The 26,138-nt window shown below is 43.9% G+C and overlaps 1 protein-coding gene across 2 annotated transcripts in view; it reads right to left on the bottom strand.

Moving 5' to 3' along the window:
* The window catches only part of LOC106610776 (disks large-associated protein 2), a 187,644-nt gene that overhangs the window by 94,313 nt on the left and 67,193 nt on the right, over window positions 1–26,138 (bottom strand). Inside the window, exon 1 of one of the 2 annotated variants that reach the window (XM_045723418.1) lies at window positions 3,362–3,390. The exons of the other annotated variant lie outside the window; for it this stretch is intronic. The gene's annotated coding sequence lies outside the window, so the exon portion shown is untranslated. Of the gene's footprint in view, window positions 1–3,361; window positions 3,391–26,138 lie in introns of those variants that run through there. 2 annotated transcript variants of the gene reach the window in all.

Here is a 26,138-nt window from a genome sequence, read left to right as displayed (position 1 = left end):
TATTGTGTGTGTGTGTTAGGGCTGTTGCTCATGGCTCAGCACTCGGTGCATAAGCATGGAGATAATATGTGCATGTTGTCAGTTCTTTAAACTCTATCTCAGCTGGGATTACCTGGAGGGAATCAAGCTCCCTCACACATCCTCTAACACTTCCACTCTCTCTCACTCTTTCTCGCTCACCCTTTCTCTCTCACGCTTACTCTCTCCCTCTCACTCTGACTAACACGTCCTCCAGGCTGTGGGGGTCTAGGGGGACATCAGTCTCTTTGTGGCCTTGTGGCCCTCAGAGGCAATGAGCAGTGACATGAGCAGCCTGACTCTGGAGCATCAAGCCTGCTGGGAGCTCAAAATAAAGGCCCTGATGATCTGTTCCCTTCTGCCCGGTCCGGCCCCCAACTGTCCCTTCTGGACGCTCTCTCCCCTGACACTGAAGGAAGGTCACACTATCCTCCGCCACTGGCTCACCACAAGGGTGCATCCTTTCCCCTCTGTTGTTTGTACTGTATACTAATGGTTGTTAGAGTAATCACGACTCTAGACATATCATTTAGTTTGCAGATAACTCGGTTATCGTGAGTCTTTCACAGGATGAAGAGGTGAGGAGTTTGTTGGCTGGTGGCCCACTGGTGGAGGAGTTTGTTGGATGGTGTGACCACTCCTATTTAGAATGTATTACTTAATGTCAAGAAAACCAAGGATATGGATATTGATTTCCGGATGAGCTCCCTGCCACCAATACAGACTCTGATTGATGGATAGCCAGTGGAGATTGTTGATTAATACAAAGGCATGTAACTAGGCCACTAAGGAACATTCAATGTCATCTTGGTAAGCAACTCCAGTGTATCTTTGGCCTTGTGTTTTAGGTTATTGTACTGCTGAAAAGTGAATTTGTCTCTCAGTGTCTGTTGGAAAGCAGATTGAAGCAGGTTTTTGCTTATGCTTAGCTCCATTCCGTGTCTTTTTATCAAAAACAAACCGACCTAGTCCTTGCTGATGACAAGCATACCCATAACATGATGCAGCCACCACTATGCTTGAAAATATGAATGATTCTCAGTTAGTGGTACTCAGTGATGTGTTGTGTTGGATTTGCCCCAAACATACCTCTTTGTATTCAGGTCATAAAGTTAATTTGTTTGCTATTTTTTGCAGTTTTACTTAATTGCCTTATTACAAACAGGATGCATGTTTTGGATTTATTTTCTGTCATTTAGATTAGTATTGTGTAGTAACTACAATGTTGTTGATCCATTCTCAGTTTTCTCCTATCACAGCCATGAAACTCTGTAACTGTTGTCCTCTTGGTGAAATCCCTGAGCGGTTTCCTTCCTCTCCGGCAGTTAGGAAGGACACCTGTATTTTTGTAGTGACTGGGTGTATTGATACACCATCCAAAGTGTAATTAATAACTTCACCATGCTAAAAGCGAAATTCAATGTCTGCTTTTTTTTTTTTTTTAACCCATCTACCATTAGGTGGCCTTCTTTGTGAGGAATTGGAACACCTCCCTGGTCTTTGAGGTAAATCTGTGTTTGAAATTCCTTGCTCGATTGAGGGACCTTATAGATAATTGTATGGGTTGGGTACAAAAATTATGTTAAACACTATTATTGCACACAGAGTGAGTCCATGCAACTTATGTGACTTGTTAAGCAAATGTTTAAAACATCATTCCACTTTGACATTATGGGTGTAGGCCAGTGACACAAAATCTCAATTGAATCCATTTAAAATCCAGGCTGTAACACAACAAATTGTGGAAAAATTCAAGGGGTGTGAATACTTTCTGAAGGCACTGCACATTAAAATGTTTCTGCCATTTCTTGATTTCATACTTCTCAATTCCATCGGAGCAAAAGAGGTAAAAGCTGCCTACATGGTGTGCAGTTGTACAAGTAGGAAAACAGACAGAGAGGTAGACAAAATGTGATACAGCAACATACATTTTCAGTGAGCTGGTTGGATGAAGCAATGACAGGATAATGACTAGCACAAGCTTTCACATACAGCGGTGAGAAAAATGACACAAAAGCACTCCAACAATCAAAGCCTAATGCATGCAGACCTTACATAAAGACCATTAAAGGGGAAATCTGCAGTTTAAACAACAACAAAGCTACACCCCGCCACTGATTTGGTAAGCAGCTGAGGGATAGGGCTGGAGAAATGTAACCACTCTCATAGACAGAGCTATAGATGCAAGGACTGACCATCCATGAGATTAAAATTAAAGTTTAAACCTAAACCATGTTTTGAGGCAATACAGTGTTTCTTAACAATTACATTGTTTACAAACTCATTTGGAGTGTGATGGAATATGACAGTTGAACTAAGATCATGAGGCATTTATAAGTAATTTTATTATTAAAGACTAATTAACACCAATTTGAAATAAAATAAAATGGATGTAGCAGATGCAGATTTCCCCTTTAAGATGAGGGATGACATCAGCTGTGCCTTGGTAAAGTAACTGCCCAGTGTTTCCAGATTTCTATGAAAAATTACCTGTAATTACTTACAAAATGAGTGAAAGAGTTTTCCTTCCAAAATATCTAAATTAAGTATGTTAAACGGCAGCTTTTCTGTGTTGGCATGGTGTGGGTGTACCCCAACAACAAAATGGTGTGGCCTTATACTGGTAATTAAAAATATTCACGCAAGTAGATTGCTGATTGGCCACCTCATCCTCCTCTAGACCACTGATTAACCAGCTCATCCTGCTCAGGGAGGTGACATCATGTTCTATGAGGAAATAGTAAGCATTTTTGAAATGGTCTGTTTGAAAAAAAAAATTTAAGTATTTTTTTCTCCAATTTATGATTTAGCCACAAATACGAGTATAGGACGAGTCAACAGCATTATTTGAATATGAGTGAACAGAATGTGAACTTTTAAAGTGAGATTTCCACAGGGCAGTTACTTTAAGATGGCTTCCACTTCAAGAATGAGGATTTCTAAATGTCAGCCACTGAAAGGGGTACCGGTATATAAGAAGAAGAGGCTCAATGACTAAGAAGCTTTAAGACATCCGGTAACATCTAATATGTCTGTTAACAAGATATTACAGCAGCCCCCCAGCACATATCTCCCCAATGATTAGTTAGTGATGAAAAGCAGTTCTGACAGAATGGTTCATCTATCCTACTGGGTGTGCGGCATTTGTTCCAGCCCAGCACTAACATATCTGTTTCAAATTCTGTAATCAACTAATCACAGTTATTAGTCTGAACCTGTAGCTGAATCAAGTGTATTAGTGCTGGGCTAAAACTGCTCCAGACCATGATCCCCTGTTCTCTCCCTTCCAACACTGCATAAACCTGCATTATGACAGAAGCTTTGAACGGCGAGGCACACTCACCTTCTGGCTCACCACACAGTGTGCACTGTGATTCTACAGACCAAGAGAGAACCAAGAGAGACAAGAGCACATTGTTACCATCAGATACTGTGCATGTGGTCAAGATGAGATAGAACAGTGAGATGGCATTGATTTGAGTGGCTGGTCAATTCATAACTCATTGATCAAACAAGGTTACTGCAAACAACAAAAGCACAACATACAAGGACAGCATTTTCAAGTGTTTTTTTTTTTTTTACCAGTTTTGTTACCATAGAAACTCAGAAACCATGCATAATATGGAGATAAGGAGAGACGTGAGTACCCACATAGATGATATGATGGTAGCATTGTAGAGACAGGAATCAAAGTAAAAAGCACAATATAGATTTATCACTGCCACTGCCATTGAATACAATGCCAAAACAACAGACAGGCAACCCAACACTCATCTCAAAATAGAAACATAATAATGAATATTGATTTACATCCACGTGCTATCAATCATTTATACCCTTTGTATTAGGCCCCCTCTTTAGGAGTGTCAAAATGCCACAGTATGATTACCATGCAAACACAAGCATTCGTTTTAGTGTGTTTATAGCTTTACAAAAGCATGTAAATGAGTTTGATAGGGCAGTATTTGTAATTACAATTGTTTATCTTTCTCCTCCTAAAGCATACAGTGGATATGTACCCTACGGTGGCTGTGTGTGTGTGTGTGTGTGTGTGTGTGTGTGTGTGTGTGTGTGTGTGTGTGTGTGTGTGTGTGTGTGTGTGTGTGTGTGTGTGTGTGTGTGTGTGTTTTACTTTGACAGGGAGTCATGCTGAGACCAAGGTGTCTTTGACAGATGAGCCCTGTATTTACATCAATACACATCAATACTGTGTACATGACACACATCAATGCATGAACGTGTGTTTTGGTCTCCCGAGTGGCGCAGCGGTCTAAGGCACTGCATCTCAGTGCTAGAGGCATCACTACAGACCCTGGTTTGATCCCAGGCTGTATCACAACCGGCTGTGATCAGGAGTCCCATAGGGCGCCGCACAATTGGCCCAGCGTCGTCCGGGTCAGGGGATGGTTTGACCGGGATGGGCCGTCATTGTAAAATAAGAATTTGTTCTTAACTGACTTTGCTGATTATTCCACAAGTAAGGTGCAAAAAAACTAAAAGCGAATTTACCTAACTTAGTAGAGATCAAAGGGATCTCCAGAGTTAGTCAGCCCTGAGACTGGGTCTTGTATTTTGTACGTCTGTAAGTTAACAAGGAAGTAAGGTACTGCGGAGGTTTATGCAGGTGGGCTTTATACACAAAAAGAGTGCCATGCATCGATCTACAGACTTAAAAAAGGGTCAGGCTACTTTCTGATACAGAATGCAGTGATGTGTACTGAACCTATCGCCCGTAATAAAGCATAGTGCGCCATGATAAACTGTGTCCAAAGGCTTCAATAGAGTGGCAGCTGCATTCATATAGACAATATCGCCATAGTCTATAACCGGTATGAATGTCAACTGAATTATGTGTTTTCTGCTATTAAATGAAAGGCATGAACTACTCCTATAAAAGAAGCCATTTTAATTTCAAATGTCTTCACTACAGTGGGGGAAAAAAGTATTTGATCCCCTGCTGATTTTGTACGTTTGCCCACTTACAAAGAAATGATCAGTCTATAATTTTAATGGTAGGTTTATTTGAACAGTGAGAGACAGAATAACAACACTCCTCCCACTCCTCTTTGCAGATCTTCTCCAAGTCATTAAGGTTTCGAGGCTGACGTTTGGCAACTCGAACCTTCAGCTCCCTCCACAGATTTTCTACGGGATTAAGGTCTGGAGACTGGCTAGGCCACTCCAGGACCTTAACGTGCTTCTTCTTGAGCCACTCCTTTGTTGCCTTGGCCATGTGTTTTGGGTCATTGTCATGCTGGAATACCCATCCACGACCCATTTTCAATGCCCTGGCTGAGGGAAGGAGGTTCTCACCCAAGATTTGACGGTACATGGCCCCGTCCATCATCCCTTTGATGCGGTGAAGTTGTCCTGTCCCCTTAGCAGAAAAACACCCCCAAAGCATAATGTTTCCACCTCCATGTTTGACGGTGGAGATGGTGTTCTTGGGGTCATAGGCAGCATTCCTCCTCCTCCAAACACGGCGAGTTGAGTTGATGCCAAAGAGCTCCATTTTGGTCTCATCTGACCACAACACTTTCACCAGTTGTCCTCTGAGTCATTCAGATGTTCATTGGCAAACTTCAGACAGGCATGTATATGTATTCTTGAGCGCAGGATTTCAGTCCTTCACGGCGTAGTGTGTTACCAATTGTTTTCTTGGTGACTATGGTCCCAGCTGCCTTGAGATCATTGACAAGATCCTCCCGTGTAGTTCTGGGCTGATTCCTCACCGCTCTCATGATCATTGCAACTCCACGAGGTGAGATCTTGCATGGAGCCCCAGGCCGAGGGATATTGACAGTTCCTTTGTGTTTCTTCCATTTGCGAATAATCGCACCAAATGTTGTCACCTTCTCACCAAGCTGCTTGGCGATGGTCTTGTAGCCCATTCCAGCCTTGTGTAGGTCTACAATCTTGTCCCTGACATCCTTGGAGAGCTCTTTGGTCTTGGCCATGGTGGAGAGTTTGGAATCTGATTGATTGCTTCTGTGGACAGGTGTCTCTTTTACAGGTAACAAGTTGCGGTTAGGAGCACTCCCTTCAAGAGTGTGCTCCTCATCTCAGCTCGTTACCTGTATAAAAGTCACCTGGGAGCCAGAAATCTTTCTGATTGAGAGGGGGTCAAATACTTATTTCGCTCATTAAAATGCAAATCAATTTATAACATTTTTGACATGCGTTTTTCTGGATATTTTTGTTATTCTGTCTCTCACTGTTCAAATAAACCCACCATTAAAATTATAGATGGATCCTTTCTTTGTTAGTGGGCAAACGTACAAAATCAGCAGGGGATCAAATACTTTTTTCCCCCACTGTAACTCATCAACATGCTTTTTGAAAGATAGCTTTTTGTCAATACAGATACTTAGAAGTGGAAACACGATTGATGTGCGCACCAACCAATGTACATACAGTGCATTTGGAAAGTATTCAGACCCCTTGACTTTTTCCACATTTGCTACCTTACAGCCTTATTATAAAATTGATTTAAATTGTTTTTTTTGCTCATCAATCTACACACAATACCGCATAATGACAAAGCATTAACAGGTTTAGACATTTTTGCAAAGTTATCAAAAATAAAATAGCTTTAATATCAAATGTACATAAGTATTCAGACCCTTTACTTAGTACTTTGTTGAAGCACCTTTGGCAGCGATTACAGCCTCGAGTCTTCTTGGGTATGACACTACAAGCTTGGCACACCTGTATTTGGGAGTTTCTCCCATTCTTCTCTGCAGATCCTCTCAAACTCTGTCAGGTTGGATGGGGAGCGTTGCTGCACAGCTATTTTCAGGTCTCTCTAGAGATGTTCGATCAGGTTCAAGTCCAGGCTCTGGCTGGGTCACTCAAGGACAATCAGGGACTTGTCCCGAAGCGACTCCTGCGCTGTCTTGGCTGTGTGCTTAGGGTCATTGTCCTATTGGACAGAGAACCTTCAGCCCCAGTTTGAGGTCCTGATCACTCTGGAGCAGGTTTTCATTAAGGATTCTCTGTACTTTGCTCCGTTCATCTTTCCCTCGATCCCTGACTAGTTTCCCAGTCCCTGACGCTGAAAAACATCCCCACAGCATGATGCTGCCACCACCATGCTTCACCGTAGGGATGGTGCCAGGTTTTCTCCAGACAGGACGCTTGGCATTCAGGCCAAAGAGTTCCATCTTGGTTTCATCAGACCAGAGAATCTTGTTTCTCATGGTCTGAGAGTATTTATGTGCATTTGGCAAACTCCAAGCAGGTTGTCATGTGCCTTTTACTGAGGAGTGACTTCCGTCTGGCCACTCTTCCTGAAAACACTGATTGGTGGAGTGCTGCAGAGATGGTTGCCCTTCAGAGTGACCATCAGGTTCTTGATCACCTCCCTGACCAAGGCCCTTCTCTCCGGTTGCTCAGTTTGGCGGGGCGGCCAGCTCTAGGAAGAGTCTTGGTGGTTCCAAACTTCTTCAATTGAAGAGTGTTGATGGCCACTGTGTTTTGGGGACCTTCAATGCTACAGAAATATTTTTGGTGTTCTTCCCCAGATCTGTGTCTCGACACAATCTTGTCTTGGAGTTCTACGGACAATTCCTTCGACCTCATGGCTTGGTTTTTGCTCCAACATACACTGTTAATTGTGGGACCTTATATAGACAGGTGTGTGCCTTTCCAAATCATGTCAAATCAATTGAATTTACCACAGGTGGATCCTGATCAATGGAAACAGGATGTACCTGAGCTCAATTTAGAGTCTAATATCAAAGGGTCTGAATACTTCAGTATTTCTTTTCAATAACTTTTTAAAACCTGTTTTCGCTTTGTCATTATGGGGTATTGTGTGTAGATTGAGGAGGGAAACGAGTGATTTAATCCATTTTAGAATAAGGCTGTAATGTAACAAAATGTGGAAAAAGTAAAAGGGGTCTGAATATTTTCAAATGCACTGTATGCATAAATCATCAGATACATTTGTATGTGATTTGGAGAATAGCATATACTTTGTTTGACCTGCATTAAGTACCAATTTCAATTCAATAAAGGCTTTCTGCAAAGTAATGAAGGCAGATTGAACCTCCGAAAGATCCTGGTCAACCTTGGGGGCAATAACATACACAACAGTCTCATCTGCATACAGGTGCACGTAAAAAAAAACATTTGCAGGTCAACCAACATTGTTTATATAGACAGTAAAAAGTACAGGACCTAAAATGTATCCCTGTGGGACAGCTTTTGTAATATTAAGGAAACCTGACTTAACACCATCAGAAAAAACACATTGTGTCTTGTCGGTTGAGTAATTTTCTAACCAATTACATGACGCCTGTTCCATACCGATTGCACACAATCTTTTAATCAATAAACAGTGATCAACAATATTGAAAGCCTTGGATAAGTTAATAAAGAGGGCAGCACAGTGCTTCCTCCTATCCATACCCTTAACCGGATAATTTAAAACCAAGGTTGCAGCAGAGGTGGTGCTATGACCAGGCCAAAAACCAGACTTGTGAACTCTTCGAATATATCTCGTAGCTAGGATGGATTTAAGCTGACAGTTGATTAAGGATTTTTTAGAAATTGCTAGGCAAGACAATTTCGACATTGGGATGATAATTATTTCAGAGGGGTCACCACTTTTGTGGAGAGAGAGAGCACACAGGCCGCCTTCCAAACCCTGGGGATAGCACCCAAGATAATAGTCAGATTCAAAATATGTGTCAATGACCCCGCAATCAGGGGAGCAGAAAGCTGCAGCAAGATAAGATCAAGCACATCAGCCCCAGTGGATTTTTTTAAGCGAGGCATCTAGCACATAACAAGCAGAGAGTTGTTGAAATGAAAACAAAGATGCGCTAGGTGACTGATCTTCCATCGAGCCAACTGGAGGCTGGGGATGGTGGAACAGTCGACTGACTGACCAGGGTCAATTAAACCACCATTTATTTGAAATTGAAAGCCTGCCGAGATAAAATGCTAAAAGCATCACTTCTCAAATGTTTCTCAGTAATGATGCCAGAGTCTGACACAGACTTGCTTAGGCAGGGAAGGAAAGGAAATGTGTGTGCATGTGTGTGCGTTCACTATACTCTAGGTCTGTCTGTATGTCTGCGCGTTTCCAATATGCTTTCAAAAACAAGGTTAACAAAATGTTTGTTCCTGGAGTCAGACACACACTCCCATAATGAACTCAGGCAGAATTGATGATGATGAGAATGATTTCCCCCCAGACTAATACGTCTGCTAGACTTGTTCTACTCCATGCTTTCTCTGAGGCCTATACACCAGCTGTGCATGTCGTGCCCTTAAAGCAGCTCTCCTTCCCCAGTTCACTGAAGGGGCCAGAGGAGCCTCTCTGTCGCTACACCAAGGGCCTCCTTCCTCTAATCGGATCAATTAGCTGCTAGATTAGATAAACAACAACCTTGTCCCCCCCAAGCTGAACATGAGAGATGTAGCTACAAACCAGCAGCACTACTACAGCTTGTCCCTGCAACAGCTGGGAAGGTATACACGCACGCATGCACACACACACACACACACACACACACACACACACACACACACACACACACACACACACACACACACACTTCGCCAGCAACCTGAACTGCACTCCTCCACTCTCCGTCTATCCTCTGCTGACCTTGCTCTGCCTGGGGTAATGGTAGTTTACAGTGCTTGGCAGGAGCACAGCACTGGTGTGAAGGAGCACCTTTTAAGGTTCAAGGCAATGTGTCACTGCTCTGCTATACTCTCATCACATGGACCACAGACAAGAGCCTTTCCTATCTAGTGCCTTGCTGTCCAGTTGGACACAGCACCAGAGTAATGGATGTTATTGATTAGGTGGGAACGCTACAGACAATGTGAGAACTGCACAGTACTGTTATTTGTGACTTTTGCTCCCTGGTTAAGTGGTAATTCCTTGAACAATAGCAGGACTTCAGTGTCATGCCTATATACTATATGCACAGACTCCTTCCCTATAGACATTTCCTATGCAAAGACTCAAGGAAATTGGTTTCATTAGGTCTTCCTGTCTGCTTGTATTTAAAGCAGGACAGGAGCCCCTACATTTCCTTTTGTGGACCTTACTAAGCTCTACATGGATGTTGGAGTCACCCCCCTAGTCCCACCCTGCGGTCTCAGGACAGGAGCAATGTTTCTGTACACCAATCACTCTCTTCACAGGAAGAAACTGTCATAATCTTTATCTCATTCTAGGGAGTAGACAATCCCCCGTGGCACTGTTTTCCCTGTCACTAGACTGGGTCTGGAGACCTTGTATCTGCCTGACTGGAAAGACCTGTTTAAAACACGTGTGCTTCCTCTCTACATGACTTATAATTCAAGCTTTTCACAGCTGATACAGTGGTGACACAGCACAACGTGTTTCCTCCATTGAGAAAGTTGAAATTCAAATGAATATTCAACCTCATGATCATATTTCTGAATCGCTGCCCGCACTTACAGCGACTGCCAAAATAATGGAAACACTTAAGTAAATGAGGGATACAAAGTATATTGAAAGCAGGCGCTTCCACACAGGGGTGGTTCCTGAGTTAATTAAGGAATGAACCCTTTACACTCGTGGGAATTGGCCTATATGGATAGGGGTCAAAATTGAAATGTTTCTTCCAGAAGACATATGAAATGCATATGCATAACCATGGTTGCAATTAAAAGGGAATAGTTTGGAGATAATGGAAACATTATTAGACACATCAGTTCACCTGACACAAGACTGAATCCAAACGTTACACTGTTGATGTTATGTGCATTTTACATTTACTGTACTTTTCGGTGAATCTTCTTCACAATAGACAAACAGGCTCATTCGGTTCAAAACAACCCAGAGTATGACGCCATGTCATCTATTAACTGTACATCAAACATAGTGGTCATAAACGCTGACACTGTATATGACACAAGTTTTATGATATGGAAATGTGAAGTGCGCATTTGGACTCGCAGGTGTTTGGCTTGCTTGTATGACATCAAAGCGGTATTTATTATAATCCTCAAAGACACATTTTTCAAAATACATAGAGTCCTCTTAACTTACAGTATTTCCCTCAATCAGACAACAAACCATTTGCAGTTAGCGTGAGGTGCTCAATCATGAATTAAAAAAAATAAAAAAAGATACATATTGTTGGTCATAAAATACTAGAAAAACACCAGCAAATCAGTTCCAAGTGATTTTAATTTTGGTAATCTGTTCCAAAGTGTTTCCAGGCTGACACGCCTGCCCCATTCAAAGAATGAAAAATAAATAAAATAATATAGACCTAAATGCTCAAGCGCACACACATTCGTTCTGACTGTCTGCTCAGACTAACAGCCTCACCTGTTGTTCCTGTCAATCAGACACGCAGTGTCAACCAATGAACCAAAGATGCGTGAGGGAGGGCCTAGCCAACTCACTCACAGTCACACACTTAGCAGCCGAGGAGAGAGAGGAAGGACAGCTGTGGAAACAACAGCTGGAAAATGAGTTGGAAGCACAGTAGCATTTGGATGCATTTTAATAATGTAGACAATGTTAGAGCACAGTGTAGAATTTGCCAAAACAAAATCTCATATAAAGCCGGTTCTACGTACAACCTACTCCGGCATATGCAAACTGTGCACCCAGTTGTGAAGCTAGCTGTAGCGGAGCTTGGAGAAACAAGCGGGCCTGCTAGTGATAGTGGTGGAGCCAGCACCTCCACACGTGGAGATGTACCCACTCAGTCAAGTAGGCCTACTCTGCGACCCACAGCAACGCAGTCTTCTATGGACCAGTTTATGCCAAAATCGATGTCTGTAGCAAAACAAGGCCAAATTGATATTGCATTGGCTAAAATGATTGCCACCGATTTCCAGCGATTTTGAATGGTTAGATGTATATGCATTTTTTTTATATACATTGAAAAGTTATATTTTAAATGGAAATGTTTAATAGCATTCTTTTTCATAAGAAACCAATGCATTTTTAAATACATTGTGGTTAAGGTAAAGTATGATTTCATTTAATAATTTAATTAGAATTGTTTTAACAGCAAACTGTTTGACTTGAAAAAATACAAAACGTATTTTTTTTTTAAGAGCCATTTGGGAGCCAAAAGAGCCGGCTCTTTTTGGTGAGCTGAGGCGAATGAGCCAGCTCGCTGAAAAGAGCCGGAATGCCCATCACTAGTAACGGGTACATTTCATGCGTCTGAAAGCACCACATTGTAGCCCCTCCCACCTTAATTTCCGTGAGTTTGACTTCTGGCCTGTTCCTAGGAATCGCTTACTCAGGGAGGGAGATATTTCAAAATATGGATCAAATTGTTACAATTAGTCAATTACATTTACAGAATGTAAACGCTACAGCAAGGCGTTGGTGAGAAAAATGGAGAAAGAAATTAAAACAACTTTTCCACATAGTATTACAACTACAAAGTTGACGCTGGCTATCTAGCATATTTTCATTGAAACAGCATTGCTAGCAATAGTCTTCTGTCTAGCCTGTAACTAATGGTTGTTACATTGTGGAACAGAGCAATAGTTATTTGTACTTATCATTTGGTTGAATAGTTTAGAAAATAATAGTTTAGAAAATAATTGTTTATTTTGTGTATATTTGTTGTGTAATTGGTTGGCTTTGCTAGTTAGCAAGCTGAGATGTATTTGCTCATGTTGGCTAACTTAGCTAATGTTTTAGGAGAACAGGCTAGCTCCCTGCAGAATCTAGACAATATAGAATTGGGAATAAGATCTGGCTGTTGCAGTGCCCAGATGAGTTGAGAGCATCTGCTACAGAGATTAACAAAAGTACCATTTAATCTGGTTACCACTCCCTCCAGTAACTAAATATGCATATACTTATTCATATGGATAGAAAACACATATGGATAGAAAAAAATTTTCTTTAGGTATAAGCGCCGTATGACGAGGTAGTTATTCCTGTACCCGGCCCGCCTCAGGCTGAAACAAATCTTCAACCCCAATGATTAGGCGCCGCCGATCGACCCAGTGATATATTTTCCTTCGGCTCTTTTTATAATAGCGCAGCCTCGGGTGGATATTATCCGGCTTAAGGAAAAATGGCATAAAAATTGATTTTAAACAGCGGTTGACATGCTTCGAAGTACGGTAATGAAATATTTATAAATCTTTTGTCACGAAATGCGCCGTGCACACGACCGTTATTTACCATTGGGATAGTGTCTAGAACGCACAAACAAAACGCCGCTGTTGGAACATAACTATGGATTATTTTGGACCAAACCTACATTTGTTATTGAAGTAGAAGTCCTGGGAGTGCATTCTGATGAAGAACAGGAAATGTAAGACCATTTTTCTTATAGTAAATCTGATATTGGTGAGTGCTAAACCTGCTGGGTGTCTAAATAGCTAGCCCTGTGATGCCGGGCTATGTACTTAGAATATTGCAAAATGTGCTTTCACCGAAAAGCTATTTTAAAATCGGACATATCGAGTGCATAGAGGAGTAATGTATCTATAATTCTTAAAATAATTGTTATGCTTTTTGTGAACGTTTATCGTGAGTAATTTAGTAAATTGTTAGTAAATTCGCCGGAAGTTTGCTAGTTCTGAACGTCACATGCTAATGTAAAAAGCTGTTTTTTGATATAAATATGAACTTGATTGAACAAAACATGCATGTATTGTTTAACATAATGTCCTAGGTGTGTCATCTGATGTAGATCATCAAAGGTTAGTGCTGCATTTTGCTGTGGTTTTGTTTTTTGTGACATTATATGCTAGCTTGAAAAATGGGTGTCTGATTATTTCTGGCTTGGTACTCTGCTGACATAATCTAATGTTTTGCTTTCGTTGTAAAGCCTTTTTGAAATCGGACAGTGTGGTTAGATTAACGAGAGTCTTGTCTTTAAATAGCTGTAAAATAGTCATATGTTTGAGAAATTGAAGTAATAGGATTTTTAAGGTATTTGAAAATCGCGCCACAGGATTCAACTGGCTGTTACGTAGGTGGGACGAATTCGTCCCGCCTGCCCCATAGAGGTTAAAAGGTAATATCTCTATCTTGAGTAGCTATATTTCAAAGTTGAACAGGTATTTTATTGGCTTGCTAAATGAGCTGGTTTTCCTGAAAATGTCTACCTGATAAAGCTACACCAGCTTTTCTTAAAGTATGGGTCGCGACACGCTGTTAATGGTAAGTTGCGACATGTCCGAGTAAATTTATAATTATTTAATTAATTACAGAAATCGATTTGGCCAAGTGCATCTGCACTCTCTGCTTAGCAGGGGCGGTTCGGGGGGGGGGGGGGGCAGTGCCCCTGTGACAACAATTTTGGACCCCCTTGTGGCCCCCCTAAATGTGGAGTATGAAATAGTTTTTACATAACAAATCTTTGCTATCGTTCTTTTTTTTACATCCTTATTAGACAGCAGCAATGCGGAACACTAATGATTATGAACATGGTCTTTTGCCTGCTAATGCCTGCAATGCAGTGAAGAAAACGATATGACAACAATAACGTCTAATGTAACTGGCCCCTCTAACAGTACAACTGGCCCCAGCTTGGCCCCCCCAGTTGAAATGGTCTAGAACATCCACTGCTGCTTAGCAGCGGTCTCTGCTCAGTTTGGCAGCTGCGCGACTGTGAGAGGGAGATGCCCGTGTGCTTCGCGGTTTACCAGATCTTTTTTCTGCAGTTTCCTTGAAGATCACTCTGCGACACACACGATGCAGCGTTGTGGTTCAGCAGCAGATGATGCGCTGTCTGCCGCTGACTTGTCTGTCCCACTCGCCATCACTCACCGCTGTTATCAAATGGACTCATGCTAGCCACAAGTTCTGACTGAGCTCAACTGTCATGAAACGCATATACAGCGATGAGTTTCTCTCTCTTTCATACAAACTTATAACGAGGAGCGCCCACAATGTGTTTTGTGCGGGGAAGTGCTTAGTAATGAGACTCTCAAAACAACCAAATGAATAAAACGACACGTTCTGACCAAACATACACGCCATGGTGGTAAACCCAGGGAGTTCTTTCAGAACAGGGCAGAATTCTTCAGGAAACAGTGCTTCGACAGTGGAAAAGTAAGACAGCCGGCAAGACATTGTTGTCATTTTATAACAGGTGATGATAAGCAGAAATAAGGGAGTACTAACTACCTTTCATAGTAGTAGATGTGAGTTTCTCTTTCAAACAATCCCCTGGCCTTGTCCACAGCTAATAGCTAACATTCACCAAAGCAAGCTAGCTACTGATAGTGCAACCCTAGTAACAGAACAGATGAAGATGAAAAATGATCAGGCCTACTGTACATCTTACTGTAGAAATTATTGTTGAAAACTAGTCTAGGTTGGAACTGTTGCTGTTAAAATTCAATAATAATTACTATTCTTAACTGGAATAAACTGATTGAAGCAAGATGCTTTTTGAGGCAAACACTCACACAGTTCTGGGTTGCTCATCTACTGTAGGAAGCAGTCTCCTGCCTGACTGAGAAAACAGTAGATGTTCTGGTCCAGTTTGGCACCACATACCTATGTGAGTCAGGGTTCTCAACTCGGAAATACTTAAAAAAAAACAAGTACAGAAACAGTGTCAATGCTGAGCATGACCTCAGTGTTACACTGTCAAAAACAGAGCCCAGAATAGACATGCTCGTTGAAAACACCTCTCATTACGACTGTGTACGTGTGTAGGTTTTCTGGTCTACATATGTGTGATGTGATCAATCAGTTTATTCCAGTTCAGAATAAAAAACATGTATTGTATTTTAACAGCAACAGTTCCAACCTAGACTTTCTTTCAACAATAATTTCTACAGTAAGATGTACAGTAGGCCTGATCATGTTTCATCTGTACTGTTACTCCGGGTTGCACTATCAAAAAGCCTGTGTGTGTGTTCTGTTATTCACCTGTGTGATGTGATCAATCAGTTTATTCCAGTTCAGAATGAAAATTAATTATTGTATTTTAACAGCAACAGTTCCAACCTAGACAGATATGTAAGAGTGTTTTAATGGGGGAAAATAAACAATATACAGTGGAGAGAACAAGTATTTGATACACTGCCGATTTTGCAGGTTTTCCTACTTCCAAAGCATGTAGAGGTCTGTAATTTTTATCATAGGTACACTTCAACTGTGAGAGACAGCCCTCCATGTGCTCGCCAGAGGTAGCCTGACTGCCATTAGGTACCGAGATGAGATCCTCAAAAATCCAGAAAATCACATTGCATGACATAAGTATTTGAACACCTACCAACCAGTAAGAATTCTGGCTCTCACAGTCCGGTTAGTTTTTCTTTAAGAAGCCCTCCTGTTCTCCACTCATTACCTGTATTAACTGTACCTGATTGAACTCGTTACCTGTATAAAAGACACCTGTCCACACACTCAATCAAACAGACTCCAACCTCTCCACAATGGCCAAGACCAGAGAGCTGTGTAAGGACATCAGGGATAAAATTGTAGACCTGCACAAGGCTGGGAAGGGCTACAGGACAATAGGCAAGCAGCTTGGTGAGAAGGCAACAACTGTTGGCGCAACTATTAGAAAATGGAAGAAGTTCAAGATGACGGTCAATCACCCTCGGTCTGGGGCTCCATGCAAGATCTCACCTAGTGGGGCATCAATGATCATGAGAAAGGTGAGGGATCAGCCCAGAACTACACAGCAGGACCTGGTCAATGACCTGAAGAGAGATGGGACCACAGTCTCAAAGAAAACCATTAGTAACACACTACGCCGTCATGGATTAAAATCCTGCAGCGCATGCAAGGTCCCCCTGCTCAAGCCAGCGCATGTCCAGGCCTGTCCGAAGTTTGCCAATGACCATCTGGATGATCCAGAGGAGGAATGGGAAAAGGTCATGTGGTCTGATGAGACAAAAATAGAGCTTTTTGGACTAAGGAAGAGGAAGGATGAGTACAACCCCAAGAACACCATCCCAACCGTGAAGCATGGAGGTGGAAACATCATTCTTTGGGGATGCTTTTCTGCAAAGGGGACAGGACGACTGCACCGTATTGAGGGGAGGATGGATGGGGCCATGTATCGTGAGATCTTGGCCAACAACCTCCTTCCCTCAGTAAGAGCATTGAAGATGGGTCGTGGCTGGGTCTTCCAGCATGACAACAACCTGAAACACACAGTCAGGGCAACTAAGGAGTGGCTCCATAAGAAGCATCTCAAGGTCCTGGAGTGGCCTAGCCAGTCTCCAGACCTGAACCCAATAAAACATCTTTGGAGGGAGCTGAAAGTCCGTATTGCCCAGCGACAGCCCCGAAACCTGAAGGATATGTGGAAGGTCTGTATGGAGGAGTGGGCCAAAATCTCTGCTGCAGTGTGTGCAAACCTGGTCAAGAACTACAGGAAACGTATAATCTCTGTAATTGCAAACAAAGGTTTCTGTACCAAATATTAAGTTCTGCTTTTCTGATGTATCAAATACTTATGTCATGCAATAAAATGCAAATGAATTACTTAAAAATCATACAATGTGATTTTTGTTTTAGATTCCGTCTCTCACAGTTGAAGTGTACCTATGATAAAAAGTACAGACCTCTACATGCTTTGTAAGTAGGAAAACCTGCAAAATCGGCAGTGTATCAAATACTTGTTGTCCACACTGTATTTTTATATGGATATTTCATTTCATTGTTCTTTGTTTTTGTCTATATTGCATTTGTTTTAGGCACACAGGCAATGAAATGTACCAATATGTACGTATAGTTGCATATGTTCCTAAGCTTTGGTCCCAGGAAACACTGAATTTCTCATTTGGGTCCCAGGCTGAAGACGTTTAAGAACCCCTGAGCTACACTCTTAGAACTTAAAAAGTTCTTCAGCTGTCCCCATAGGATAACATTTTGAAGAACCCTTGTTGGTTCCAGGTAGAACGCTTGTTGGTTCCAGGTAGAACCCTTTTGGTTCCAAGTAGAACCATTTTGGGTTCCATGTAGAACCCTTTCCACAGAGGTTTCTACATGGAACCAAAAAGGGTTATACTATGGGGACAGCTGAAGGACCCTTTTGGAATCCTTTTATCTAAGAGTGTATCTAGTTGCTGTTCTAATGCAATGTCCACGATACAGCCACAACATGATGACCATGTAGTCAAGCATCTGAAGACTAGCGAGCAGGAGAAAAGCCTGCTTTGGATGAGCAAGGAAGAACAATTAGCAATGACAAGCAGCGAGAGAGCAAGCTAGTAGTAACATTATTATTTGAATCCATATATACATATACTGAACAAAAATATAAATGCAACATGTAAAGTGTTGGTCTCATGAGCTGAAATAAAAGATCCCAGACATTTTCCATACGCACAAGAAGCTTATTTTATCTCAAATGTTGTGCACCTTGGTCCTTCCTCCGCTGCCTCCGTAACAGTTTATAAATTCCTTTTTAGAAAACATTTGAATTCAGCCTTCGTGGTTTGGAAAGTATAGTGACTATTATTGCTTTAATTTATTCATCAAATAAATGGGGTTTGGTAAAGTAGGTACTTTTCACAAAACAATCCCATCTGGTGGGATTGTTTTATGTGTGTATATATATATATATATATATATATATATACACACATAATATATATATATATACACATACAGACACTTGATACTTTACTTGATACTTCAGACAAGGAAAAATTATGGAATGCTAATTAAAATGAAAAAATACCTTTCTGAATTATGAAGCCTTTATGTGCTTTTTTTCAATTCATAAATACCTTTTAAAAAATCACAATGTGACGTTAGCTACCAAATACAAAATATGCTTGTAAATATGACCATAAGTGTTCAAATCGCCTGTAAACACACACTGGACAGGTGAAAAATCACGTGTATAAAAAATGACATTTGACAATTGAAAAAATCAAGAGAAAAATGATAATTACGTGTTCCGGGTAAGACGATTTTAAACTCTTGGCCTTCCATACTCCCCAACATTACGCTCACCTGTCACATCATTACGCACACCTGCCTTCCCCCGTGTGGCCGCAGAGGGCACACTGCTGGTCGGTGCTGGAGGGGTTCCTCAGGGAGTCGAGGCAGCAGGCAGGGCACTATCGTGTCACCCCAGGTGAGTTGGCACCAGGCTCACCCAGAGCCCCCTGTTGCTCACATGTATGTGTTTATCAAATTTCCTGAGTTTTCCCCGCATTCCCAGCATAAGGCGCTTGTAGATTCAGGCGCAGCTGGGAATTTTATTGACCGTTCATTTGCTCATAGTTTAGGGATCCCCCTTGTTCCTGTAGATATGCCCTTCCCTGTGCACACCCTAGATAGTCAACCATTAGGGTCAGGGCTGATTAGGGAATCCACCGCTCCACTAAGCATGGTTATGCAGGAGGGTCACAAGGAGAGAATCAGTCTCTTCCTTATTGATTCTCCTGCGTTTCCCGTGGTGCTGGGCCTACCCTGGTTGGCCTGTCATGACCCCACTATTCTGTGGCAACAGAGGGCTCTCAAGGGGTGGTCACGAGAGTGCTCAGGGAGGTGTGTGGGAGTTTCCATCGGTGCGACTATCGTGGAAAGTCCAGACTAGGTCTCCACCGTGCGCATCCCCTCAGAATATGCCGGTTTGGCTCTCGCCTTCTGTAAGAAGAAGGCGACTCAATTACCACCCCATCGACAGGGGGATTGTGCGATAAATCTCCTGGTAGACGCAGCACTTCCCAGGAGTCATGTGTATCCTCTGTCACAGGAGGAGACGGCGGCTATGGAAACATATGTCTCCGAATCCTGGGGCAGGGATACATTCGGCCCTCCACTTCACCTGCCTCCTCGAGTTTCTTTTTTTGTGAAGAAGAAGGATGGAGGTCTGCGCCTGTGTATTGACTATCGGGGTATCAATCAGATCACAGTGAGGTACAGCTACCCGCTGCCTCTCATTGCCAGTGCGATCGAGTCAATACATGGGGCGCGCTTCTTCACAAAATTGGATCTCAGGAGCGCTTACAACCTGGTGCGTATCCGGGAGGGAGACGAGTGGAAGACGGCATTTAGTACCACCTCAGGGCACTATGAGTACCTCGTCATGCCGTACGGTTTGATGAATGCTCCATCAGTCTTCCAGGCCTTTGTTGACGAGATTTTCCAGGACCTGCATGGGCAGGGTGTAGTGGTGTATATCGACAACATTCTGATATAGTCCGCTACACGCGCCGAGCATGTGTCCCTGGTGCGCAGGGTGCTTGGTCGACTGTTGGAGCATGACCTGTACGTCAAGGCTGAGAAATGTCTGTTCTTCCAACAGTCCATCTCCTTTCTAGGGTACTGCATTTCCACTTCAGGGGTGGAGATGGAGAAGGACCGCATTTCAGCCGTGTGTAATTGGCCGTCTCCCACCACGGTAAAGGAAGTGCAGCGGTTTCTAGGGTTTGCCAACTACTACCAGAGGTTTATCCGGGGATTTGGTCAGGTAGCGGCTCCCATTACCTCACTGCTGAAGGTGCGACTGCAGTGGTCGGCTGAGGTGGACAGGGCTTTTGGTAACCTGAAGGCTCTGTTTACCTCGGCTCCCGTGCTGGCTCATCCGGATCCCTCTTTGGCGTTCATAGTGGAGGTGGACGCGTCCGATGCTGTGATAGGAGCCGTGCTCTCTCAGCACTCGGGTACGCCACCGAAGCTCCGCCGCTGTGTCTTCTTTTCAAAGAAGCTCAGCCCAGCGGAGCAAAACTATGATGTGGGGGGTGGGGAGCTGTTGGCTGTCGTCAAGGCTCTGAAGGCGTGGAGACATTGGCTTGAGGGAGCGAGTCACCCTTTTCTCATCTGAACTGACCACCGCAATCTGGAGTACATCCGGGTGGCGAAGAGACTGAACCCTCGCCAGGCAAGGTGGGCCAAGTTTTTTTACCCATTTTGTGTTCACCCTGTCCTACCGACCAGGTTCCCAGAACGCTAAGGCAGACGCACTGTCCCGGCTGTATGACACAGAGGAGCGGTCCATGGATCACACTCCCATACTCCCGGCCTCTTGCCTGGTGGCACCAGTAGTGTGGGAGCTGGATGCGGACATCGAGCGGGCGTTACGTACAGAGCCCACTCCTCTCCAGTGTCCAGCTGGGTGTCTGTACGTTCCATCTGCTGTCCGCAAACGTTTGATTTATTGGGCACACACGTCACCCTCCTCTGGTCATCCTGGCATCGGTCGGACAGTGCGTTGTCTTAGTGGGAAGTACTGGTGGTCCACCTTGGCCAAGGACGTGAGGGTTTATGTTTCCTCCTGCTCGGTGTGCGCCCAGTGCAAGGCTCCCAGGCACCTGCCCAGAGGGAAGTTACAACCCCTACCCATTCCACAACGGCCGTGGTCGCACCTGTCGGTGGACTTCCTGACGGATCTTCCTCCCTCACAGGGCAACACCATGATCCTGGTCGTTGTGGATCGGTTTTCTAAGTCCTGCCGACTCCTCCCTTTGCCCGGTCTCCCTACGGCCCTACAGACTGCGGAGGCCCTGTTCACTCACGTCTTCCGGCACTACGGGGTGCCTGAGGACATAGTCTCTGATCGGGGTCCCCAGTTCACGTCCAGGGTCTGGAGAGCGTTCATGGAACATCTGGGGGTCTCGGTCAGCCTCACCTCGTGTTTTCACCCCGAGAGCAATGGGCAGGTGGAGAAAGTAAACCAGGATGTGGGTAGGTTTCTGCGGTCATATTGCCAGGACCGGCCGGGAGAGTGGGCAGCGTTCATCCCCTGGGCAGAGATGGCCCAAAACTCACTTCGCCACTCCTCCACTAACCTCTCTCCCTTCCAGTGCATCCTGGGGTATCAGCCGGTTCTGGCACCTTGGCATCAGAGCCAGATCGAAGCTCCTGCGGTGGACGAATGGTTTAAGCGCTCGGAGGAGACCTGGGACGCCGCCCATGTACACCTGCAACGGGCCGTGAGGCGGCAGAAGGTGAGCGCCGACCGCCACCGCAGTGAGGCCCCGGTGGTCGCACCGGGGGACCGGGTCTGGCTCTCGACCCGAAACCTGCCCCTCCGCCTGCCCTGCTGGAAGCTGGCTCTGTGGTTTGTGGGGCCATTTAAAGTCCTGAGGAGACTGAACGAGGTAAGATACAGGTTACAGCTTCCCCCAGATTATCGCATTAATCCCTCGTTCCATCTGTCTCTCCTCAGGCCGATGGTGGCTGGTTCACTCCAGGAGTCTGAGCGGGGAGCTCTGGACATCGACGGGGCCCCGGCGTATGCTGTTTGAGCCATCCTGGACTCGAGGCGTCGGGCGAGGGGCCTTCAGTACCTCGTGGAGTGGGAGGGGTACGGTCCGGAGGAGAGATGCTGGGTGCCGGTGGAGGACGTCTTGGACCCTTCGTTGCTGCGGGAGTTCCATCGTCTCCATCCGGATCGCCCTGCGCCTCGTCCTCCGGGTCATCCCCGAGGTCGGTGTCGGCGCACTGCTGGAGCAGCGCGTCAAGGGGTGGGTACTGTTGGAAGTCGGTCCCTCCCCTTGTTCGGGCAGCGTTCGGCGGTCGACGTCACCGGCCTTCTAGCCATCGCCGATCCACTTTTCATTTTCCATTTGTTTTTTCTGACACACCTGGTTTCAATTCCACAATTATTTGTTCATTATTTAAACCTCTGTTCCCCCATGTTTGTTTGTGAGTAATACGGTCCGTTATTGTGGGCTCGCATCATTGCGTTGTATTTGTTTGTATTTTGAGTAAATACGTTTTTTACTCATATCTGCTGTCCTGCGCCTGACTCCTCCACACCAGCTCACACAGACTTTATTACATCAATCACCTCTGTCATTACCTCCCCTATATCTGTCTGGCTCCCCGCTCTGTTCCCTGCTTCAGCATTAATTGCCGTTTGTCGTTGTTTACCCGTGTGCTGACGATGTTCCTGTTTTGTTACCTGTCTGTCCTGAATAAATGTTGACTCCCCGTACCTGCTTCTCATCTCCAGCGTCGGTCCTTACACAGGCATTATAGAAAGCTACAGTATATGTTGTCATGACTGTCCTGATCAGGTCAGGTTACAGGAGATCATATCCCTACAGATTATCTCTCACCCCCAACAGAGGAGGAGAGATCTAAGGGTATGAAGATGTGGGGGTTTTATGACCCCTCACGCGCATTGTAAATCTTAGGCAACAGACAAAATTCCTTTGTCCTCTCACTATGGAGAACCGGCCTCAGAACATTAAACATTCAATAAATGTACTTTGGAACAATGGTTTCCGTCAGCCACAATGGTGGTAATGACAATAGATGGAATATGAAAGTTAATGTCATTTTTGTTTTGTTATTAAAGGTTAAAGGACATCGTTATTACGGAAACATTGTAACTTTAAGAGTTTTCCTAGTATATGCTTGATATTTATACATTGTACGTTGGGTGGAAAATGTCCAAATCAAAGAGAATGTTTTTGTAAAGATGAAATGTGAAGTTAGTTGTCTAAATTGGATCTGAGTAAAATCTAGACCTCCAGCCTCATAACTTGGTACGCCCAGAGAATTGCCCTAAAGGTGGTTACGCCCACTTCTGACCCGAGGGTATAAGACATGTGAGTTAAGAATTAACATATCAGATTAAGTGACCCGAGCTGCAGCTAAGGTCTGAGTAGTCAACAAACCCAAAACGCAACACGAGGTTGAAGACAAAGGAACCTTATTCTATCCATGCTATGGAGGAGTAGCTGCGTCTAAGAGGGTGAATTCAAGCCAGACCACCCGGACTCCACTCCCCATCGAATCGTATCTACACTGTTTCATTCCTACGCTGTGAGCCCTGAGCTACAGGGCTGGCTGTCCTCAGAAGACCCCTTTCAGAACAAGGGCGAGGAATCAGACCACTAAGACAAAAAGGACACTGACATCGTGAGGACAACCAGAGAGTTACACCAGAGAAGTGCATCATTGAGAAGCCTAAACGGTCCATGCGGAGACTCCACTGAGACCTTCAACACGTAATTACATCATTATATTCTGACCCATAACAGCGGCAGTTTGGGGCAAGGTTAGGGTTAAAATAAGCATAGCTGACAAATGCACCCAAATGTATATTTCTCTCGTGTGCTTTCTCTTTTTCTCTCTCTTTTAAATCCCCATTTCGGGTAACATGCGTCATAGTGGGTTGGCCCGTTGTACTAAGTTCTAATCAATAGCCTAGACTGTGTTTTTGTGTATGTGTATATTTTATTATCATTTTAGCTTTCTAGTAAATAAATAATCAACTAAAATTGGTGTGGTACGAACTCATTGGTGAGACTCGGGTTTGTGCAGATTCCCGGATTATGTGCCGTTCAGAATGAGACTGTAGAGGAAATTGATTAATTAGCGACTGTTGTAAAATCGATATTCTGATATTCTTTGAGTTAATTTGGGAAATGGAAACTCAATAAAAAAAAAAAATCCATGGTGCCCCAGGTTAATGAGTTAATAATTGCCTGATTCATTTAATCACGCAATATAACCCGTTAATCATTCGATGAGCAGCAGTCGTCACATTAACTAATACAACGTCACGACAATGTGCTCGTATACAAATGTAAGCAAGGTTTGAAATTATTATGCTTTACTCAAATATTATGTCTGTTTGGGCTTCTTATGGTCAATTTGCAGTCTACACATTTTTTGTAATTATGTTCCTGTCAGAAGGTGGGTGTAGCTGGTGCATGAAGCCAGGTGCAGGAGAGCAAAATGAGTGAGCAACGTACTTTACTCAAAAAATAAAGGCACAAGGTATCAATACACTTGACCAATAACCAACGGTAAACATTACACACGGGTGAACACAGCACCTGTGGAAAAACCAGCCATCATGCACCGAACTGAACATAGAAATAATCACACACAACAAACATGGGGGAAACACAGGGTTAAATACATGAACATGGAATTGGGGAATGAAAACCAGGTGTGTAGAAAGTAAAGACAAAACCAATGGAAAATGAAAGATGGATCAGCGATGGCTAGAAGACCGGTGACGTCAACCGCCGAACGCCGCCCGAACAAGGAGAGGGACCGACCTCGGCGGAAGTCGTGACAGCCCACTGACCTTCCGCTCAAGAAAAAAAATGGATTGCGGTTGAATCTAGTTGATGATCCCTGATGTATAACGTATTATACATTACCAGTCAAAAGTTTGGACAACTAATCAATCAAGGGTTTTTCTTTATTTTTTCTATTTTCTACATTGTAGAATAGTAGTGAAGACATCAAAACTATGAAATAACACATATGGAATCATGTAGTAATCAAAAAAAGTGTCAAACAAATCAAAATATATTTTATATTTGAGATTCTTCAAAGTAGCCACCCTTTGCCTTGATGACAGCTTTGCATACTCTTGGCATTCTCTCAACCAGCTTCACCTGGAATGCTTTTCCAACATTTTTGAAGGAATTCGCACATATGCTGAGCACTTGTTGGCTGCTTTTCCTTCACTCTGTGGTCCAACTCATCCCAAACCATCTCAATTGTATTGAAGTAGGGTGATTGTGGAGGCCAGGTCATCTGATGCAGCACTCCATCACTCTCCTTCTTGGTAAAATAGCCCTTACACAGCCTGGAGGTGTGTTGGGTCATTGTCCTATTGAAAAACAAATGATAGCCCAATAAAGCGCAAACCAGATGGGATGGCATATCGCTGAAAAATGTTGTGCTAGCCATGTTGATTAAGTATGCCTTGAATTCTAAATAAATCACTGACAGTGTCACCAGCAAAGCACCCCCACACCATCACACCTCCTTCATGCTTCACGGTGGGAACTACACATGCAGAGATCATCCATTCACCTACTCTAAAGACACGGCGGTTGGAACCAAAAATCTCAAATTTGGAGTCATCAGACCAAAGGACAGATTTCCACTGGACTAATGTCCATTGCTCGTGGTTCTTGGCCCAAGCAAGTCTCTTCTTATTGGTGTCACGCCTGCTCCCGCTCTCCCTCGCTGATGGAACTGGGGGTTTCTCAGCTGGCTCGTCGGGCTTCCACGCCTTAGCTGGCTCGAGAGGTTATCTTACCTCGGTTGGCTCGGCAGGTGCCTATCCCACGTCATGCCTCAGCCGGCTCATTGGGTTCTACGCCTCAGCCGGCTTATCCAGCGCCCATGCCTCGGCTGGCTCGTTAGGTTCGCCCAGGTGGGACGCCGGGTGGTGCCCGGGGGGGTACTATAACGCCTGCTCCCGCTCTCCCTCTCTGACACTCGAGGG

The sequence above is a fragment of the Salmo salar genome, chromosome ssa09 (assembly GCF_905237065.1).
Source record: "Salmo salar chromosome ssa09, Ssal_v3.1, whole genome shotgun sequence".
In the NCBI taxonomy this organism is placed as follows: Eukaryota; Metazoa; Chordata; class Actinopteri; order Salmoniformes; family Salmonidae; genus Salmo; species Salmo salar.
Note: the sequence above shows the minus strand (reverse complement) of the source record. Positions and strands in the feature narration are given on the sequence as shown.